The sequence below is a fragment of the Kogia breviceps genome, chromosome 8 (assembly GCF_026419965.1).
Source record: "Kogia breviceps isolate mKogBre1 chromosome 8, mKogBre1 haplotype 1, whole genome shotgun sequence".
In the NCBI taxonomy this organism is placed as follows: domain Eukaryota; kingdom Metazoa; phylum Chordata; class Mammalia; order Artiodactyla; family Physeteridae; genus Kogia; species Kogia breviceps.
The window spans coordinates 93,413,363-93,435,368 of NC_081317.1; the positions used below are offsets into that span (position 1 = coordinate 93,413,363).

General features: G+C 37.7%; 1 long non-coding RNA gene across 1 annotated transcript in view; it reads right to left on the minus strand.

Annotated features, from left to right (window-relative positions):
* LOC131760910 (uncharacterized) overlaps positions 1–22,006 on the minus strand; it is a 562,803-nt gene that overhangs the window by 523,012 nt on the left and 17,785 nt on the right. The gene's annotated exons all lie outside the window — the stretch shown is intronic.

The window sequence follows — 22,006 nt, forward strand, 5'->3', positions numbered from 1 at the left end:
TCTCACTGTAGATTTCTGAAGGCAAGAGGCTTCCTGGAGTAGCCGTGTAGCAGCACACCGAGAAAGTGGAATAGTAATCCTGGGAAGAAAGGATGTGTGGCACCTCCACCCCAGTTTCATGGCAGAATGTATGGAAGAAAACCTCAGAGGTTTCCATCGGTCCACAGAAAGGACTACAGAAGAGAGGAGGGACAAAGAAACTAAAAGGGCTAGCCAGATACCCAGGACAAATGAGGTGACACTCTACCAGAGAGAGGACTGACGATATGGACCACAAGAGGGCTGCCCTCTCTAAGGAAATCCTCGTTGACAGAGTGGACCAGGCTGGCCTGAACAAGAAACCATCATATAGTGACCATTTCATCAGCAGAGGCTGCCAGAAGCAGAGAAGACCAAAGTGACCAGAGTGAGTACGGGCACCTTCCCACAACTGGCAGGTGGTCAAGTATACAGGACTGTTGTTACCTCCTCTATCCTCTATCCAAGCACCCCTTGCCCCAATCCTAGATGGTCTACTTGACAGAGAGAAAAAGAGAAGATATCTTAGAACTCTCTCTCTCTCTCTCTGCCCCTCTCCTTCTCTCCCTCTCTCTTTCTCCAATCCCCCTTCCAGCCCACTTTTTGAGTCCCTTGAGCAATGGTTATGGGGAAAGTTTTAAATTGGGTATGATACTGGAGTTTTAAACTGGACTGGACTGAGCTTATGCATCAAAAATGATCAGAATGTTTTGATATTTAACTAAGATGCCATTAAAGAAAGGGAAAAGAAGATTCTACACAGTTTAGTAGAAAGAATTGACTGGAAAAAAGTTAAAGTGCTTAATATATCCCACCTGTGCTGTTGATAGATCAATTACATTACACCACACTGTACTGGAAGAACTCTTGCCAGATTCTTACCACTTTAGAGCATGATGTGCAAGGATGCCTGAGGTACTCCAGTACCTAATGCTAGTTTTCTAATCTTCTTGTTTAAAAAAGAATCACTTAATACAATTTCCCTTCCATGGCATTCTCTCTCTAGAAATCCGGGCACCAGGAGTTGAAAAAATCAAGTCAAACTAAAGACATAAGTCACATTTTTGCACATCAGATAAACCTGCAATGGGACCTACAGCCCCCTTCTCTGTGAGTCATCTTAATACTACGGAAAGCTGTGACCTTGTGTTTCCAGGAGGACCAGTCATGCGGCTCTGCTGTGCAGATGAGTCATAAGAAACCTGGCCAACCATACTTTGACATCCTCAAACTACCTCCTTGGGAGCTGGCCATTTTATTTCCACTCTCCTTTTTTTCCCCTCATATTTCTTTCCAGAAGCCATCCTTATCTGAATTAGGATGACAAGAATATCCAGCCTGTCACCCTATGGAAAGAACAAGAAGAATTTCAAAATTCACTGTAACTACAAAGTGATTCTACTATACGATTCTTACTTTAAAAAGTAAAATAGCTTTTTTTTTTCTCCACCAGAAAGTGGTCCAGATTCTCAACAGTCTCCAGTCTCAGTTTGGTACCATAATTGCCATAAATAAATTTCTTACGCACTAAAACCAGTTTTGCCCTTTTCCCAGGAGACTTTTGTAAAGCTCAACATAAATTCAGCTATCTCATATGATGCAATTGTGATTTAGAAAAAGCCAAGACCATCATCAATACACAGTTCCATCCTCCCACACCAACAGCCCAATCTAACTGCCGCCAAGTCCCCAAACCCTGAAACTCCCACCCACAAGCTGCCAAACCCTCTGGTTGCCCTATCACTGGCAGATGCTACGATGCTCTGTCAGTAAAAGGTTTGTGAGAAACTGAAAAGTGTACAAAATCAAACAGAATGCAAAGACATTTTTACTGAATTCGGTATTTCAGGATTCTGGAATATTTAATGCTTAAGAATTAAGAGAGATTTGGGGATCAATATCCCTGTGATTCTCTATTTGGTCAACTTCAAAATGGCTACTACCTGCCTACCCCAAAAGGAATCAGAGATGGCAGTTTGCAAAGACTTTGAACCTGCCCCATAAAAAATATCATATACGTACAAATCTGTAAATACAAGATATTTCAATCATGACGAGACTTGTGTGTGCCAAGGTCATTGTTTCTATGTTTTGAAGTAACACGACGAACACTCAGAAGTGGAGCAAAGTTATTCTGCTGAGGGGGAAGCCATAATCCACTGTCATTTACATGCACTGCATTGAGCTATGTCCAAGGACACTGACTTAGTGACATAGTGAGCTGAAACGCCATAACCACAGTCAGGTTACTCTTAAAGAGCTCACTAAGGTCCTTCACCAAACCGTGTAATTTTTATTTGAATCTGGGAAGCAATCTGAGACTGTGAGCCCCTCATCTTACACATTGGAAGACTGACACCCAGGAGATTTGTGTCAAACGGCTCAGATAGCAAAATGACTAAAATCCAGCCTCCTTGATTCCAAGCCCTGTGCCCTTTCCATTCCTTTTTTGTTACCCAGCCTAATACAAACCCACTGTTCCCACATACACTTTCCCCATCCAAGTCTCACCTCTATGCTACTACCCATGTACTCCAAATCCCCCAAACAGCTTCTCTGACTGCTTGAGCTGAAACTCTTCTTTTCCCAATTCTTAACTCAATCCCTCCTGGTAGCACTGTCCTTTCCCTAAGACCATGCCCTTAAACCTTGGGCTACTTGTCCTTCCCAATGACTACCTCCTGTCTCGGATTTCATTCCACCCAGCCCCAGGACTCTCTTCTCTAATTCCTAAACCCCAGGCATCCTTCAGTCAGTTCTTACTCTGAGACCTTGTATCCTGCAGTAGTATATTAGTTTTCTATTATATTGGTATTTTATTGTGATATAGCAAATTACTGCAAAGTCAATGATTTAAAGCAACACAGATCTATTATTATAGAGTTGTATGGGTCAGACATTCTGACATGGATCTCACTCGACTAAATTCAAGGTGCATTCCCTTCTGAAAGTTTTGGAGAGAATTCATTTTCTGGCTTTTTCCATCTTCTAGAGGTCTCCCACATTCATCAACTCATGGGCTCCTCCTCCATCTTCAAAGTCAGCAACATAGCACCTCTCTGATCCTGCTTCCATCATCACATCTCTTTCCCTGACTCTCCTCTTCTGCCACCCTCTTCCACTTTTAAGGACAATTGTGATTGCACTGGGTCAACCAGAATAACCCAGGATAACCCCTCTTTTTTAAGGCCAGCTGATGAGCAACCTCAATTCCATCTGCAACCTTAATTCCCCTTTGCCACATAACCTAATGTATTCACAGGTTCTGGGCATGAGGACATGGACATATTTGAGGGGCCATTAATCTTTCCTCTTCCCTTCAGCAACCTCTCCTCATCCCTTGACACCCTCCACCCTGATATAGAGAAGAATAGATTCTAAATCGACTGAATCCCTGAATGACCACTGGGCTTGTGGGGAGAGATGTTCCCAGTGGTCATTTGGGGATTCTTTCCTCAGAGACCTGGGAGGGACATTGGCCAGGGCACTCCACAACCTTCTGTCTGCATAGAGCTACAGAGGGCTGAGCCTGGAAATGGAGAAGAGAAAGGTAGGAGCTGGCATGGAATCCAAGGAACCAGAAAGACCAGCACACGCAGTGCTATTGCTAAGGCTGGCCTTGTTGCTGATCAAACACAACATAAACACACAGGCCACTGAATGTGTGGGTTGAGCCTTCAACTGAAAATTCCTTGGAAACAGACTTCATGGTCAAAATTATGAAAGCCATTGCATTGTCAGGTAATCTACATTTGCTTTAGGAAAAAAAAAAGTCCCAATTCAGACAATTATGGAAGACATTATGGAATCAGCCCTAGAGAGTCCTATTAACCACCTTGTAAAGACTTATTTTTTAATTTTGAAATAACTGAATATTCATAGGAAATTGCAAAGATAGAATGAGAAGTATCAAATATAAACATATATAAACAGAGAAGTGTTTATAGTTCTATGTCATGAGATTTACACTTTAAAAACATTAACTAGACAAATGTATATGTCTGTGTCCACCACTTGGTCAGAATCCTACAAAGATGGCAGCAGCACTGCATGGATTTGAAGGACTTACCTACCAACAGGCCTTGATTGGATGGCTTCTACGAATCCACACAACACTAAGATATAGTATGCAGTGCAGCACAGAGAACCTGACAAGAGCCTATATCAGCAGTGTGAAACCACAGGGAACTCTCAGTCCTTGAGGCGTACCTGCTGAAATGGGGAAATTCTCTTGAAACATTTTCAAACGGTTTATGCTCAGTGTATAGGAACTGTCTGACAACTTCAAAGATGCCAGCCATCTCTGAGAAGAAAGATAGGAGAGCTGACTGAAATACAATCTTAAGGTCTCACTTCTCTCCATCCCAAGAAAAATCCTCTAAATCAATCCCACAAAGTATCACAGAATGTTAGACCTACAATGGCCCGTAGAAACTTCCTAGTTTGGTCCAATCCTTTCACTTACAGATGAAAAAAACCCTGAGACCTGGGATAGGGAAAGGATTGCTCAGTCATACAGCTAACTAGTGGGTGTGCCAAGATTAGAACCTAAGTCTTCTACCTCCCAAACTGACACGTTTTCTTGTGTCCATATTATCCACCTTCGAATATATACTCTGGAAATTCCAACATGATTTTAAGTAAGGGGATAATATGATCAGATGAGCAATGCTGTGTGGAATGAATATGAGGGGGGCAGACGTTGATAGGAGGAGACCAGTAAAGAGGCTGTTGGAATATACCAAAGACTATATATATCATGGTGGTTTCAACTAAAGTGATGGTGATAAAAGTGGAAAGAAGCAAGAAGATTCAAGATATATGGTGGAAGTACAGTCAGAATCAGCTGAACTCTGTCATCTGGGTCATCAGTAACAAATTTCTGACCATGAAATAGACCAAGGTGAGTAACCTGTAGGAGGGGTCATACCTGAAAACTTGGCCTTATTGTCACTGTTGTTATTAGGACCCAGTAACAGCTACTTAGTTCAGATGGTCCCACTTGTCTTGGCAAGCAGCATCTACCTGGCTAGCACATTTACAGTCCCAGCTTCCCCCATGCACTTAGGTTCCTGACTAGAAAACTGATAACACAGACTATGCCCCAGGATTAGGTTTAATTGTACACTGGGTTTGGGGTACTGGCATCTCTGTATCAGCTCTGCCTTATCTGCTTGTAAGTTCTTCTACTTGCAGGTTCAAGTCAGCCCAGATTCAGTGGCACATTAAGAGTTTCCTACCCCGTGTGCCCAGAAAGGCAAAGCAACAGCAACCTTGATGCTGGTGTAAACATCAAATGAAACCTGAATCATCCAAACATTCTGCACACAGCTGGTTCAGGAATATACTCCCTCTACACTAGATCCTCTGGTTTCCTGCAGGAGCTGGAATCCTAACCAGTTCACTGGGGAACCTCTGTGAACTAATGATCTCTTCTCTAATATCTGTAGCCCTTTCCTGAGACTGGCTTTCTACACCCCTCACTCTGTCTCCCATACTCCTCCTGGGCTTGCAACCCAGACACACACAGACACCAAGAACAATTACTGACCCAAAGACCTGCTGTTGCTCTCTGCGTGTTTCTCTTGGATTCAACCGGGGGATCAGATGTGAGTTAGTTTTACCACATTCCCCCAGGCCTAGCTTTGCTTTTTCCATTTAAAAAGTCTGCCTTGTTTGTTTATTTTATAGTGGTAGAGGGAAAAGAGAATAGGCAACTCTCAAGCACTCCTCATTGAGATGTAAATTCATGCAACCACTTTGAAGAGAAATTTGGCAAAATCTTGAAGAGGTAAAGATGCACATATCCTATAATCCTATCCCTAGGTATACGCCCAAGAGAAGTGGATAATAGACCCACCAAAAAAATAGTGGAAGATTTTTCAGAGCCTCTTTATTCCCAATAGCAAAACTGTAAATAACCCAAATGTCTAACAAAAGAAAGGATAAACAAATTGTAGGATAGTCATAAAATAGAATATTAACCAGAAATTTAAAGAAAACTTACTTATATACAATATTAGTGAAGCTCAAAATATTATGTTCAGCAAAATAATCCAGACCCAAAAGGTATATACTGTATTATTCCATTTACAAGAAGTTTAAGAATGGGCAAAACCAAATCTAAAAGGTCAAAATAGTGGTTATCTCTGATGGGACATAGAGAATGGGGTTATTAACTGGAAGGAAATGGGGGAACTTTCTGGGGTGTTAGAAATATTCTATATTTTGATCTGGGTGTATACATATATGAAAAGTCATAAAATTGTACACTTAAATTTGTGCATTTTACTCTGTCTAAATTATACCTCAAAAGTATGAAAATAGGGCTTCCCTGGTGGCGCAGTGGTTGAGAGTCCGCCTGCGGATGCAGGGGACGCGGGTCCATGCCCCGGTCCGGGAAGATCCCACGTGCCGCGGAGCGGCTGGGCCTGTGAGCCACGGCCGCTGAGCCTGCGCATCCGGAGCCTGTGCTCCGCAAAAAAAAAAGAAAAAAAAGAAAAAAAAAAAGAAAAAAAGAAAAAAAAAAGAAAAAAAAAGTATGAAAATAAAAACAAATGACAGTAATGTTATCATTATAGAATGTTTTAAATAAAGATAAGCAAAAGGAGTAAATAAAATTGTTCACTCCCACCAGATATAACTACTGTTAAGTACTTTTTTGTAGCCATGTATTTTTTTAATTTACAAATCATGCTGCTTTTTAAATCAGTTATTTTCTATGGAACATATTTATTATTTAATTGTTTTTATGAGAAGTGATCTTCAAACTTTTAGTAGCAAAAACCTTTCCTGAAACAAAATTTTATGTGAACCCTCAATATACAAATATTGCTCTGCTTAAAGGATATTTAAGAAGTCACACCTGTCTGTGAGTCCTACTCTGTGTCCACCTCTGGCAGCCTCAAAGCCATCTTAATAGGACCCCAGCAGTCTGAAAATCACTATCTTGGTTCCATTTGTAATGAATGCATTCCAATTCATGAATGACCCACAGTTTTGGTAACTCATATGGTGATAACACCTGAGTATTCACAGCTTCTTCTCCTTCAGATCACAAAGAATATTCTGCAGTTGTCTAATGAGAACTGACCACATTCACTCACATCCCTCAACATGCCTCAAGAAAAGATTGTTTTGTCCAATCCACCAATAAGGCCTTTTTAAGGTAGATAGGTGCGTGAAGCCAAAAAGACTTGTGAGGTCTTACAATGGATAGGGAGGGAATTGCCAGCTGGGAAATAGATCCAGGAAAGGGAAAGATAGATGGTGAGGAAGAAGATAAAGATATCTTTGGTTTGGTTTGTAAAGATAAAGTCCAAGAAAAAATATGAAAGAAATTTTGGACAAAGAGATAATGGAGCTAACTGGAAGCAGCTGCAGAGGATGAAAAGATATTGTAAGTTGGAGGAACTTGACATCTTCAGAGCAATTGGAACAGGAAAGCTCCAAAATGCTTTTTCCTAGGTAATTAACTAGTACCCACCCAATGCTATTTCTTTATAATACAGCATCTTTCCTGTTATATGAATTTATAACTTCATTATACACTAATAAGTTATATACACATGTGACTTTCTAGACTTTTGATTCTATTCTTGTGATCTGCATATCTATTTCTGAACCCGTTGCACACAGAACAAATCGTACTTTCACCATATGTTTTAATAACTTACAGGGCAAGTCTCCCTTCATTACTTTTTAAAAATAATTTTTAGATATTTTTAAATGTTTGTAATTCCATCTAAACTTTAGAATCATTTTATCGAATTCCCAAAACTTCTCCTTTTTATTTTGGTTAGAAGTTATAGAGTAATTTAGAGGAAATTCACATTTTTATCATTTTGACTCTTTTCATCCAGAAAGATGGTCTGTCTCTCCACTTATTCAAGTCTTCTCCTGGCCTTGGGAAGTTTTGTTGCTTTCTTCATACAGTCCTGCATATTTGTTAAATTAATTCCTTGGTCTCTATTTTTTATTGCAATTGTGAAAGAAATCTATTTTTTCTACATAATTTTCTAGCTGGTTTGTGTTGGCTTTTATTAGTTTGTATTGGTTCATATATGCATGGGAAACCAACATGCATTATGTATATATGTATACACATATGTGTGTATATATGATATGATATGTATGTATATATATATGGGCACACACACACTAACCAGACAGCCTATCAAAAATTCACATTAACTCTAAAAGTTCTTCATTTGCTTCGCTTATATTTCCTAACTATTTTCTGGGTAATGATAATTTTGTCTTTTCCTTTCCAAAATATATACTTATTTTTCTGTTTAAAACAATGGCTAGGAACCCCCATAATAATGTTAAATATTTTCAGTGGTATATGACACCTTTAATTGAACGTTTCTAAGTTCTCATCACTAAATGTTTATTCTTAGTTTCTCATGATTAGGCTTTAGTACGTTAAGAAATCTCCTTAGTAAGTCCTACCTTACTAAGAGTTTTACCAATAATGGATAGTAAATTGTATTAAGTGCCTTTCTGGCATCGTGTTTGTTTCTCTTTTAGCCTATTTAATATAATGAATTACATTAATAAATTTCATGTTGAACTAACCATAAATTCCTCAAATAAGCCCTACATTACATGGTTATAGTATAATATGTTTAATTACATCAATTTTCATAGGTTAGATTGATACAGTTGTGTGTGTACATTAGTTTTGTCAGATTTAGATATCAGAATTATGTCTGCTTCAAAAAATGAATTAAAGAGATATTTATACATTTCTAATATCTAAAATACTTCCTTAACAAAAGAAATATCTTTTTCTTGAACATTTCCAGGAATTACCCATAAAATCATCAAAGCATCATGCTTTCTGGGTGGAATAGATCTTTGACAATCTTTAAAAGTCCTTGTACGGGTCCTGGTACATGCAGGTCTTCTTTAATTAATTTTGGAAACTTGATTTTTTTTTTCCATCCATTTTATCATGACTTTCAGATCCATTAGCTTGAAAATGGGCATCATGTTCACTTGTGACTTATCTCCCTCACCTCTGTGGTTTCATGCTCATTTACAATTCTATGGTGGTTTTCCTTTCTTCTTCTTTGACTGGCCTTAGAGGTTTTGTTTGCTTTTTCTCAATAGATTAAATGGATTTATCCTTTCCCTTTATGTTTGCTAACTCTGTAATTTTTGCATTTAACTTTGTTTCTATCTCCTACATCCTCAGTTAATAGAACATCCTCATTGTTCTATTTCTAATTTCATCAATCATTTATTCTTCCCTTTTTCATATATTTATATGTTTAAGGCAACAAATCTGCTAAGTACTGCTTTGGCCATACCCTTAAGTTTTTAGGAGCAGTTTTCACTGTCATTAATATATACATTTTCTCTTTGTCCCAAAAGTGATTTAGGAGAATGTCTTTTGATTTATTCAAGAGTTTAGATTTTTTGGCTTTAATCAATTTCATTGTTATGGTATTGTAGTCAGAGACTGTGGCCTACACATTTTCAGCTTTTAGAAATTTAAGTTTTCTTCTGGCCCATTATATAATCACATTTTATAAATGTTTAATATGGACACTGGGAAACAATGTATATTGTCTCTTTGTTAGAGCATAGAGTTTAACATATATCATTAATTTTTCTCATCTGAATTTTATATATCCTCATTTCTTTATCCATTTATCTTCTCAATTACTGAGTTGCAGTTACTGTGATCATCTCAAATCCCCCTAGTATTTATAATATTTTGGTTTATATAGTTCAGTGTTGTACTCTCCAGATATAAATATCTCTGATGAATTCTACCTTTTATCAATACAAAATGCATTACTTTGTTTTATTTAATATTTCATGTAATGCTTTTGCCCTGAAATCTATGTCTGATGGTACTACCACCCATTCGTTTGTTCTTTACTATAATTTTTGCCCAACTTCAAATTTAACACACCTTGCTCACTGTTATAATGGTATACAGCTAACTGTTGGTTTGGTTTGTATAGAGGTAAAATATACATACGATGAACTGCCTAACCTTAAGTCTACATCTTTTTTTTTTAAGTTTACATCTTGATAAGTTTTGATAAATGTATCAATCCATGTAACTACCACACCAATCAAGATATTGAACATTTCCATCACTCCAGAAAGTTACCATATGCCCCCACAGGCAACCACTGTTCTTAATCCTATCAACATAAATTTTCCCTCTTCTATAATTTTATATAAATAGAATCATTCAGTATGTTATTTTGTGTCTGGCTTCTTTCACTCAACATGATGTTTTGGGGATTTGCTCTTATTGCTGCATTTATCAGTAGTCCATTCTTTTTTCTTGCTGAGTAGTATTCTTTTATATGAATTATACCATAATTTATCCTTCTGTTGATGGATATTTGGGTTCTTTCCAGTTTGGGGCTAGTATAAATAAAGTTGCTGTGAATATTCTTTTGCATGTCCTTTTGTGGGCATATGTTTTCATTTCCTCTGGATAAATACCTAGAAGTGGAATTTCTGGGCCACAGCACAGGTATATGATTAATTTTTCAAGAAACTGCCAAATATTTTCCAAATGATTGTATAATTTTGTACTCCTGCCGGCAGTTTCTCCACATTCTCACCAGCAGTTGGTGTTGTCTATCTTTTTAATTTTAGCCATTATAATGGATATCAAATAGTATCTCATTGTAATTTTAATTTGCATTTTCTCTGAAGACTAATGGTAATAAGCAACTTAATGTGCTTAATAGCTATTTGTACACATTCCTTTATTAACTACCTACTCAAGTCTTTTGCCCATTTTGTATGGGGTTGTCTATTTATTATTGATTTGCAGGAGATATATATATTGTAAACATTTTCGCCCAGTCTGTGTCTTCCCTTTTCATTTCTTGTTGTGGTAACTTTTGATGAGCAAAAGGTTTGAATTCCAATTTATCAATTTTTTTCCTTTTTATTTAATGCTATTTATGCTCTCTCTAGGAAATCTTTGCCTAACCCAGGTGTGTGTTTTCTTCTAGAAGCTTTATTGTTTTTGATTTTACATTTGTGTCGATGATCTACTTCTTAAGTATTATATGGTTTTCAGGGTTATCTGATATAGAATTAAATTCTTAATTGCATTTTCCAATTGTTTGCAACTGATCTATAAAAATATAATTGAACTTGTTTCTGTGGCCTTTCTAAATTCATTTATAAGTACCAGTAGTTGTTTTACAGATTCCTTAAGATTTTCTAAGTACAGAATTATGCCTTTTGCAGGCTTTATATCTTTTACTTCTTTTTCTTGCCTCATTGCAGTGGCTAGGAGCTCCAGTGCAACATTAAATAGAAGTACTAAGAGAGGACATCCATACTTTGTTCTCAGTCATGGGGAAAGGCTTTCAATATTTCAGTGCTAAATACAACGCTGTTACAGGTGTTTTATAGATGCTCTTCAACAAGTTAAAGAAATTTCTTTCTATTCCTGATTTGCTGAGTCAAAAATTATTGAATTTTGTGAAATGCTCTTTCTGTATGTATTGAAAGGATTATATAGGTTTTCTCCTTTATTATGTTAAAATGTGAAATACATTAATTAATTTTGGGGTTAAGCAATTTTGTTTCCTGTACTAACCCCCACTTGATCATGATGTATTAACATTTTAATACAGTCCTGGATTCAACCTGATGATATTTTTTAAGGATTTTTATTTGTTTTGGTATCTGGGTAATGCTCGCCTCATAAAATGAGTTAGAAAATGTTCCCTCCTTCTCTATTTTCTGGATTTATTTAACATTCATATTATTGCTTCTTTAAATGTTTGATAGTATTCACCAGAGAGACCATCTGGACCTGTAGTTTTCTTCACAGGAACTTTTTTTACCACAAATTCAAAAATTTAAATAGATATAGGGCTATTCAGATTTTCTATTCCATCTTGTATTAGCTTTAGTAAGTTGTGTTTTAAAGGAATTTGAAAACATCTAATTTCTTGAATTTACTGGCATCAAATTTCCATATTTCTTTATTAATCTTTTAATGTAAGTATGATCTATAGTGATATTCCTCTTTCATTCCTAATTATGGTAATTTGTTTTCTCTCCTGATCAGTCATGGTGAGAGTTCATCAATTTTATTGTACTTTCAAAGGAAAACTTTTGGCTTTGTTAATTCTCCCTATTAATTGTCTCTTTTCTATTTTTCTATTTCTGTTCTTTACTGAGTTGCTTTGGGTTTAATTGGTCTTCTTTTTTTAATTTCTTAAGGAGGTTTGGAGACAGAGCAAGCTATGAACGAGATTTATGTGTGAAGGACTCCAAATTCAAGCCTGAGTATCACTTTCTCTTGAAGTCTTGGAGATGACCTCCAGGTGGTAGATACACACACACACACACACACACACACACGATACTTGGTCTCTAGTAGCAGATGTTCAGATGTTCTTCATCTTTGGACACAGACTGAGTGTTTCTGCATATTGCGGTACATCGTTTGTAATCCAGGGCCAATCAAAGTCCTGAAGGACCAGTTTGACTGCTTTGAACATGTCTGGACAGTCTACTGGTTCATCATCATGGCCCAGACTATCATAAGTCTGGACTTTCAGGCAAGAATAAGGTCCTAAAGTTTAAGCCTCTGTTTCACATTTCTAAAGGTTTTCCTAGTAAACCAGTGAAATGAAAGTTGCCTCAGTATCACTGTCTACATATATTTGAGTTCTTTATAGGTACCAGAATTATGAAGGTTATTTATTCTGGACTGTGGTCCCAGATATCTACAGCTACAATTTTGCAGGTTTTGGCACCCTGATAAACAAGTGATGTCAACCAATTTGAACTAATTAAAATTCTAAAACATTATCAGGTTATCAGAGTGGTGGGAGAAAAGGTATATGCTAGGGTTGAAGTAAAAGAAAACAAGGGGAAAAGATTACTACAGTTTCAAATATAACTGATGATGTAAGCAAGGGGTTCAAAAACTGGAAACTAAGAGAATTAGATATGCTGCCCTCCAGGATGGAAGTCTGTGGAAGCCAGTGATTTCCAAGGAGGCTTTGGGCCTAAAAAGTAGGTTGTTTTGGCTTTCTGGATATCTTCTACTTTCCTCAGATTATTTTCTCCTACCCCTTTCTAATAGTAAGTAGTATGTCTTCCTATGATCTATTTATTTCCTTGATGAACTTAAATCTGTGGAAACTTTTCCATTGTGAAGTCATGAAATTGCAAAAGAACTTGGAAAAATAACCAATCCCATTGGAGATAGACCTGCCTCCAACACGGAGATCTCCTCCCGAATTTGTGGGGCATCCATTCAGTTTCTTTACCACCAGAGCTATATTCAGGGTAACTGAATAAATCTAGAAGTTGTGGGAGCTCTAATGTGGCAGTGGAGGTGAAGGTGGGGCCCACTTGCTAAGAACAGTCTGCTCTCATAAAACATTTAAAGCAAGGCAATATTTTTGCACATTTTTCTGTAATTGAATATCATTAAGATACTGAATATACAGTGCATCTTATTTTTTTTTATTCTTTCAAAAACTATTTATTGAATGCCTACTATATACCAGGCATTGGGCATTGTGCAAAGGATAGAGGGATACAATGGTGAGCAAAGAAACAGAGAAAAGAAAGCTAAAAGACAGTCATGAGTGGAAAAGGTAGGAATGGAGAAGGTGGCATGTTGGTGTGCTCCTTTATTACCAAAGACTTTGCATATTCTTGGGTCCTTGAATCAGAAAAAAGTAGTTATGCTGGATCCCTCTGACATGTATAGCAAGGAGAGAGAGAGTGTGTGTGTGTTTGTGTGTGTGCTTGTGTGTGTGTATGTGTGGTGGTGATGGTGGATTTTGGAGAAGATGAAGGACCATAAGGAGAATACCTCAACTTCTGCCCAATAGAAGTGGGAGGATGGAATCACTGATGTTCCAGAAGCTAAGAAAGGAAAAATGTAAATTATTTTCTTTACGCATGTGGTTTGTACAACATCCTCCAACATAAGACTCCCACTTGGGTCCTAAAGTTGGAAAAATCTAGGGAGTATGGAGATGGTGAACAGAGCAACAAGACTTGACATGGTATCCCAGGTGTCAGCACTAGTAGACCAACTCCTAGAGTGAGACCTTTGTAAGATATTCTTCAGGTTCATTAGCCATGTGCATTATAAATCTGGAATTAATGTCATTTACCTAAATTATAGAGATGTATTTCTAACGTAAGTCCCTATATGCAGGCAAGATATCAAAGAAGAGTTCTTTAAGTGGGGATAATGTGAAGAGCCCCTAAGAAGAATTCCCTACCCTAAATCGTATTTCCCATGTTGAATGAAATTCATTTTGTTCCACTGCTTAGAACCCATCTTTAATCATCTCTCTATACCCACAAAAGCAGTTATAACATAGTATAGTAAATATTCTGAAATCAGATTGCCTTGTTCACTGTGGGCTTCACCACTAATTGCTCATGTGACTCTGGGGTATGTTTCTTAATAGCTAAGAATTACATTTATTGAGCATGCAATCACTTAGCAACTACAGAGCCAAGCACTTTACATGTGAGACATGTACTACAATGATCATCACAGCACTATTTACAATAGCCAGGACACGGAAGCAACCTAAGTGTCCACTGACAGATGAGTGGATAAAGAAGATGTGGTACGTATATACAATGGAATATTACTCAGCCATAAAAAGAAACAAAATTGAGTTATTTGTAGTGAGGTGGATGGACTTCGAGTCTGTCATACTGAGTGAAGTAAGTCAGAAAGAGAAAAACAAATATCACATGCTAACACATATATATGGAATCTAAAAAAAAATGGTTCTGATGAACCTAAGGGCAGGACAGGAATAAAGATGCAGATGTAGAGAATGGACTTGAGGACATGGGGAGGGGGAAGGGTAAGCTGGGACGAAGTGAGAGAGTGGCATGGACATATATACACTACCAAATGTAAAATAGATAGCTAGTGAGAAGCAGCCACAAAGCACAGGGAGATAAGCTCGGTGCTCTGTGACCACCTAGAGGGGTGGGATAGGGAGGGTGAGAGGGAGGGGATATGGGGATATATGTATACATATAGCTGATTCACCTTGTTATACAGCAGAAACTAACACAACATTGTAAAGCAGTTATACTCCAATAAAGATGTTAAAAAAAAAATCTTACTGCTGCAAGTAATGTTATCCACTCCCAGTTCTTCTATTTGCAATTCTTCTCATTCATTCATAACCAACCCATGATGACCACATCAAAAATACAGGGATGTGTACAGGAGGGATTGTAGCAAAAGGATAGAAATGGGGAAAGGAAAATAGTATGAAAAGTAGGAGGAAATGGCACTAAAATTAAAATACCAAGCTGATAGGAGTGTCTCACCTGTATCAGATCAGGGACTATGTCATCAGCAGTTTGATTACTCTTACATTTATTTAACTTTATGTAATTTTTTTACTACATAAATTTCTATAACAGGCCCACACTAACTTATGATGCAGAGACAGTGATCCCTGAAGGCAACCAGTATCATTTTAGAAAGGAAACCTTTTGACCCATGTACTCTGCACTCCACCCAATAAGCCACTGACATTAGTCAGTGGATCTGATACAGTATTAAATACAGGCTGCATCGTGCAACAAAATTCACAACCACTGTACTCATTGTATTCCCTGCTTTAAGCACCAACTCAATATTTAATGCACACCTGTTAACGGGAAAGACACTGTTGTTGGCACTGACAGGGATACCTGGATTAATCTGGTATGATGCAGACCCTTAAAGAATGCACAGACTAGGTGAGCTAAATGTGTACATTCAGAATGTCATAAATTTATGAAAATGTAGCACGAAAGCAAAAAAGAAGCCTTCATTAATCTTAACAGGAAAAATGGAGGAAGATTTCATGGCAGGGTTAACTGGGACTCCTATGAAAAGTTTTCATTGTATTTCTTTTTTTATTTTCATAATTTTTTAAAATTACAAAGGTGATATATGTTCATTATTTAAAAATCAAAAAATACAGATAAGCAAAAACCACAAATAAACCACTATATTTTAGTATATGCCATTTAAAATTTTTATTTACTTATAAAAATAAGAACATATTTTACATTCTTTTCAGTAAGCAGATTTCTTCAGGCAACAATATATTACAGCCATTTTTCCATGTTATTTACTATACTTCTGCAACTGACTTTTATATTTAAAAGGTGCATATCACAAAAAGAGTACACAGTAAAAGCATGTCTCCCTCCCACCCCACCCCTATTATCTTATAGTTTTAAACAGAAGCAACCACTGTTACCAGTTTCTTGTGATGGTTCCACAAGCAATCTATGAATATATGAGCATATGTGTATATATTTCTTTTTTTAAATAAATGGCAGCAATGCACTCAGCTTTGTACCTTGCTTTTCTCCCCCTAGGCAGTACACTTATCATTGCCTTGTTCCTCCTAATGGCTGCAAAGTGTTCCATTATACAGATATATAATAACTTATTCATCTAGTACCCTTTGATGGACATTCAGAATATTTCCAACCTCTTGCTATTAAAGTATTGCTAGACATATCCTTAAAATGTAAACATGCACACATTTGTGAATATATCGGCAGAAAAATTGCTAGAAGTGGAGTTTTAAGGTCAAAGGATATGTATATTTTTAATTTCATAGATATCACCATAGTGTCCTCCATTCAGATGGTCCTAATTTCTACTCCTGCCAGCTACAAATGAGAATGCCTACCTATTCCCTACCTGTGGCTGCCCAGCGAGATACTATTTTCTATTCCCCTCCCTGACCACACACAGACAGGTGAGGTCACTTGTCTGGTAAATGGAATAAGGAATGTGAACAGAAATGTGTGTCATATCCAGGCCACAGAAACTGAGAAGAGAATATGCATTTTCCACCCTTTCTTTGCTTTTCTACCAGCTGGAAACAGAAGATTTCAAGGCCTTAGGGAAAGAGAGAGCCACATGATGCAAGGAACCCAAGTTCCTGAATCACCATATAGAGAAAAACTGTCTATCAACCAGAAACATCCACAACGGACTATTACATGAGGGAGAAATAAATTTCTATTGTATTAAGCTGCTAAAATGTTGGTATTTGTTATAATATCTTGCTTTATGCTAACTAATATACCAAGATACCCCTTTTTATATAAAACACCAGATCCACAGTCCAGAGGAATACACTTGGGAAATGCTGCTTAAGTATTTCAATGTTAAGTATGAAAATGGCTATTAAGAAAGTATCCTTCATTTCCTGGATTACCAAGAGCTGTTTTTTGTTTCTTTTTTTTTCTTAATCAACAATGGGTATTGATTATCAAATATCTTTACAATGTCTGTGGAAATGACCCGAAGATTTTTTCCTTTTACCTATTAAAGTGAGATATTGCATTAATATTTCCTAATGTTGAAAGAGCCTCACATTTCTAAAATAAAATTGGGTTTATTTGGTTATGGTATTTTTATATGATATTGAATGCAAAAAATAACCAGAACAAAATAATATACTGGGAAATTCTTTAAACGTGATTTATAAATTTTAAATTTCAATTAAGGAAGTAAAAAGTAGAAGAGACCTTTCTGAAGAACAAATTTGCTATCTGGAAAAGGAAGTGAATGAGTTAACACACTATCCAGAGCAAAAATTAAAAGAAATGGAATTCCTGAATGCAAAAAAAAGAAAAGAAATAGAAGGCAGGCCTAGAAGGCCTAAGCGGAAATAAAAGAAGTTCCAGAGGGAAAGCAAAGACTATACTAGAGAAAGCAATAATCAAAACACAGTACAGGGCTTCCCTGGTGGCGCAGTGGTTGAGAGTCCGCCTGCCGATGCAGGGGACACGGGTTCGTGCCCCGGTCCGGGAAGATCCCACATGCTGTGGAGCGCCTAGGCCCGTGAGCCACGGCCACTGAGCCTGCGCGTCCAGAGCCTGTGCTCCGCAACACGAGTGGCCACAACAGTGAGAGGCCCGTGTACCGAAAAAATAAAAAACACAATACAAGAAAACTACCCTCAGGAGGAGACTAGAGTTGTCAAAATAAAAACATTCACTGAGTGCCAGGCAGGATAATTGAAAAAAGGCATACATTTAGATATATCCTCATGAAATTTCTGAAGTTTAAGAATAAAGAAAAAATATAAGCTTTCAGAATGAAAGAACAGGTTACTTACAAACGAATGAGCACGAGGCTGGCAATGGGCACGGATAAGAACGTAGGCTCTGAAGTAAGACTACCTGGGTTCAAATCTTGGTGTGAACTTGGTCAAGTACTTAACTTCTTTGCGCTTCTGTAAAACAGGGATGATGATAGTACTTAGCTTCTAAGGTTGGTTGGAAGCAGTATTTGAGATAACACATAGAAGGTCTGGCACATCATTTGAGTCACCCAATTCCTATCTGTTAACACTGAAAGCTATATCATAGAGTCAAAACTCTGCACACTTTTGAGAGGACAAAAGCCTGCCCATCCCCAGAGCTTAATGTGTGGCACTAATGACCTGGAGAGCTGGCTGGACTAGCCCACCAGAATGCCTCTAGTGGTACCTGAGCTCCATGCTAGTGAGAAGTGAAATGATGGGCGGAAGGAATCTCACTGATTACTGTTTAATGTGAACAAGGCAATGACAACAGGCTTTTGGCCTAGAGCGAAGATTATCAGAGAAGAAAAAGTTGTAGGCTCTGTCAAAAGTAAATGGACTCACAGTGGAATCTCTTGAAGTCAGTGAGGACGCTCCTACAGTCTTACTGTTATTCAGGACTCTCCAAAAGGCGAAACAGTATGGGACTTGTGGCTGCCTGATTTGGGTGTCATAAAAAGTTATTTCATTCATTCAGCAAATTCTTTGAGCACACCTATGTGTCAGGAACTACACTGGGGATCTAACTGTGAACAGGACACACCAAGCCCCTTCCCTTAAAGAGCTTACATATATGGGGACTTCCCTGGTGGCACAGTAGTTAAGAATCCACCTGCCAACGCAGGGGACACGGGTTCGATCCCTGGTCTGGGAAGATCCCACATGCCGCAGGGCAACTAAGCCCGTATGCCACAACTACTAAGCCTGAGCTCTAGAGCCTGCAAGCCACAACTACTGAGCCCATGCACCACAACTACTGAAGCCCACACACCTAGAGCCTTTGCTCCACAACAAGAGAAACCACCACAATGAGAAGCCTGCGCACCACAATGAAGAGCAGACCCCGCTCGCTGCAACTAGAGAAAGCCCGCACGAAGCAACAAAGACCCAACAGAACCAAAAAAAATTTTTTAATTAAAAAAAACGGAAGAAATAGAAAATATGAACAGACCAATCACAAGTAATGAAATTGAAACTGTGATTAAAAATCTTCCAACAAACAAAAGTCCAGGACCAGATGGCTTCACAGGTGAATTCTATCAAACATTTAGAGAACAGCTAACACCCATCCTTCTCAAACTCTTCCAAAAAATTGCAGAGGAAGGAACAGTCCCAAACTCATTCTACGAGGCCACCATCACCCTGATACCAAAACCAGAGATACTACAAAAAAAGAAAATGCCCCGGTCCTGATAAATATAGATGCAAAAATCCTCAACAAAATACTAGCAAACAGAATCCAACAACACAGTAAAAGGATCATACACCATGATCAAGTGGGCTTTATCGCATGGATGCAAGGATTCTTCAATATATGCAAATCAATCAATGTGCTACACCATATTAACAAATTGAAGAATAAAAACCATATTGTCATCTCAGTAGATGCAGAAAAAGCTTTTGACAAAATTCAACACCCATTTGTGATAAAAACTCTCCAGAAAGTGGGCATAGAGGGAAACTACCTCAACATAATAAAGGCCATACATGACAAATCCACAGCAAACATCATTCTCAATGGTGAAAAACTGAAAGTATTTCCTCAAATATCAGGAAAAAGACAAGGATGTCCACTCTCACCACTAGTATTCAACATAGTTTTGGAAGTCCTAGCCACGGCAAACAGGGAAGAAAAAGAAATAAAATGAATACAAATTGGAAAAGAAGTAAAACTGTCACTGTTTGCAGATGACATGATACCATGCATAGAGAATCCTAAAGATGCCACCAGAAAACTACTAGAGCTAATCAATGTATGTGGTAAAGTTGTAGGATACAAAATTAATGCACAGAAATCTCTTGCATTCCTATACACTAACAACAAAAGATCAGAAAGAGAAATTAAGGAAACAATCCCACTCACCATTGCAACAAAAAGAATAAAATGCCTAGGAATAAACCTACCTAAGGAGGTAAAAGTCCTGTACTCAGAAAATTATAAGACACTGATGAAAGAAATCAAAGATGACACAAACAGATGGAGAGATATACCGTGTTCTTGGATTAGAAGAATCAATATTGTGAAAATGACTATACTACCGAAGTAATCTACAGATTCAATGCAATCCCTATCAAATCACCAGTGGCATTTTTTACAGAACTAGAACAAAAAATCTTAAAATTTGTATGGAGACACAAAGGACCCCGAATAGCCAAAGCAGTCTTGAGGGGGAAAAAAGGAGCTGGAAGAATCAGACTCCCCGACTTCAGACTACACTACAAAGCTACATAATCAAGACAATATGGTACTGGCACAAAGACAGAAATATAGATCAATGGAACAGTATAGAAAGTCCAGAGATAAACCCACACACCTATGGTCAACTAATCTATGACAAAGGAGGCAAGGATATACAATGGAGAAAAGACAGTTTCTTCAATAAGTGGTGCTCAGAAAACTGGACAGCTATATGTAAAAGAATGAAATTAGAATACTCCCTAACACTAGACACAAAAATAAACTCAAAATGGAGTAAAGACCTAAATGTAAGACCGGACACGAAAACTCTTAGAGGAAAACATAGGGAGAACTCTCTTTGACATAAATTACAGCAAGATCTTTTTTGACCCACCTAATAGAGTAATGGAAATAAAAACAAAAATAAACAAATGGGGCCTGATGAAACTTCAAAGCTTTTGCACAGCAAAGGAAGCTATAAACAAAACGAAAAGAAAACCCTCAGAATGGGAGAAAATATTTGCAAACAAATCATCAGACAAAGGATTAATCTCCAAAATATATAAACAGCTCAATATTAAAAAAACAAACAACCCAATCAAAAAATGGGCAGAAGACCTAAATAGACATTTCTCCAAAGAAGACATACAGATGGCCAAGAGGCACATGAAAAGCTGCTCAACACCACTAATCATTAGAGAAATGCAAATCAAAAGTACAATGAGGTATCACCTCACACCAGTTAGAATGGGCATCATAAGAAAATTTACAAACAACAAATGCTGGAGAGGGTGTGGAGAAAAGGGAACCCTCTTGCACTGTTGGTGGGAATGTAAATTGATACAGCCACTATGGAGAACAGTATGGAGGTTCCTTAAAAAACTAAAAATAGAATTACCATATGACCCAGCAATCCCACTACTGGGCATATACCCAGAGAAAACCATAATTCAAAAAGACACATGCACCCCAATGTTCTTCGCAGCACTATTTACAATAGCCAGGTCATGGAAGCAACCTAAATGCCCATCGACAGAGGAATGGATGAAGAAGATGTGGTACCTATATACGATGGAATATTACCCAGCCATAAAAAGGAATGAAATTGTGTCATTTGCAGAGACGTGGATGGACCTAGAGACTGTCACACAGAGTGAAGTAAGTCAGAAAGAGAAAAGCAAATATCGTATATTAACGCATATATGTGGTATCTAGAAAATGGTACAGATGAACCAGTTTGCAGGGCAGAAATAGAGACACAGATGTAGAGAACAAACATATGGACACCAAGGGGGGAAAGTAGGAGGGGGAAGAATTGGGAGATTGGGATTCACGTATATACACTAATATGTATAAAATAGATAACTAATAAGAACCTGCTGTATAAATTTTTTTTTAATTAAAAAAAAAATGATGTGAGGGCTTCTTTGGTGGCACAGTGGTTGAGAGTCCTCCTGCCGATGCAGGGGACATGGGTTCG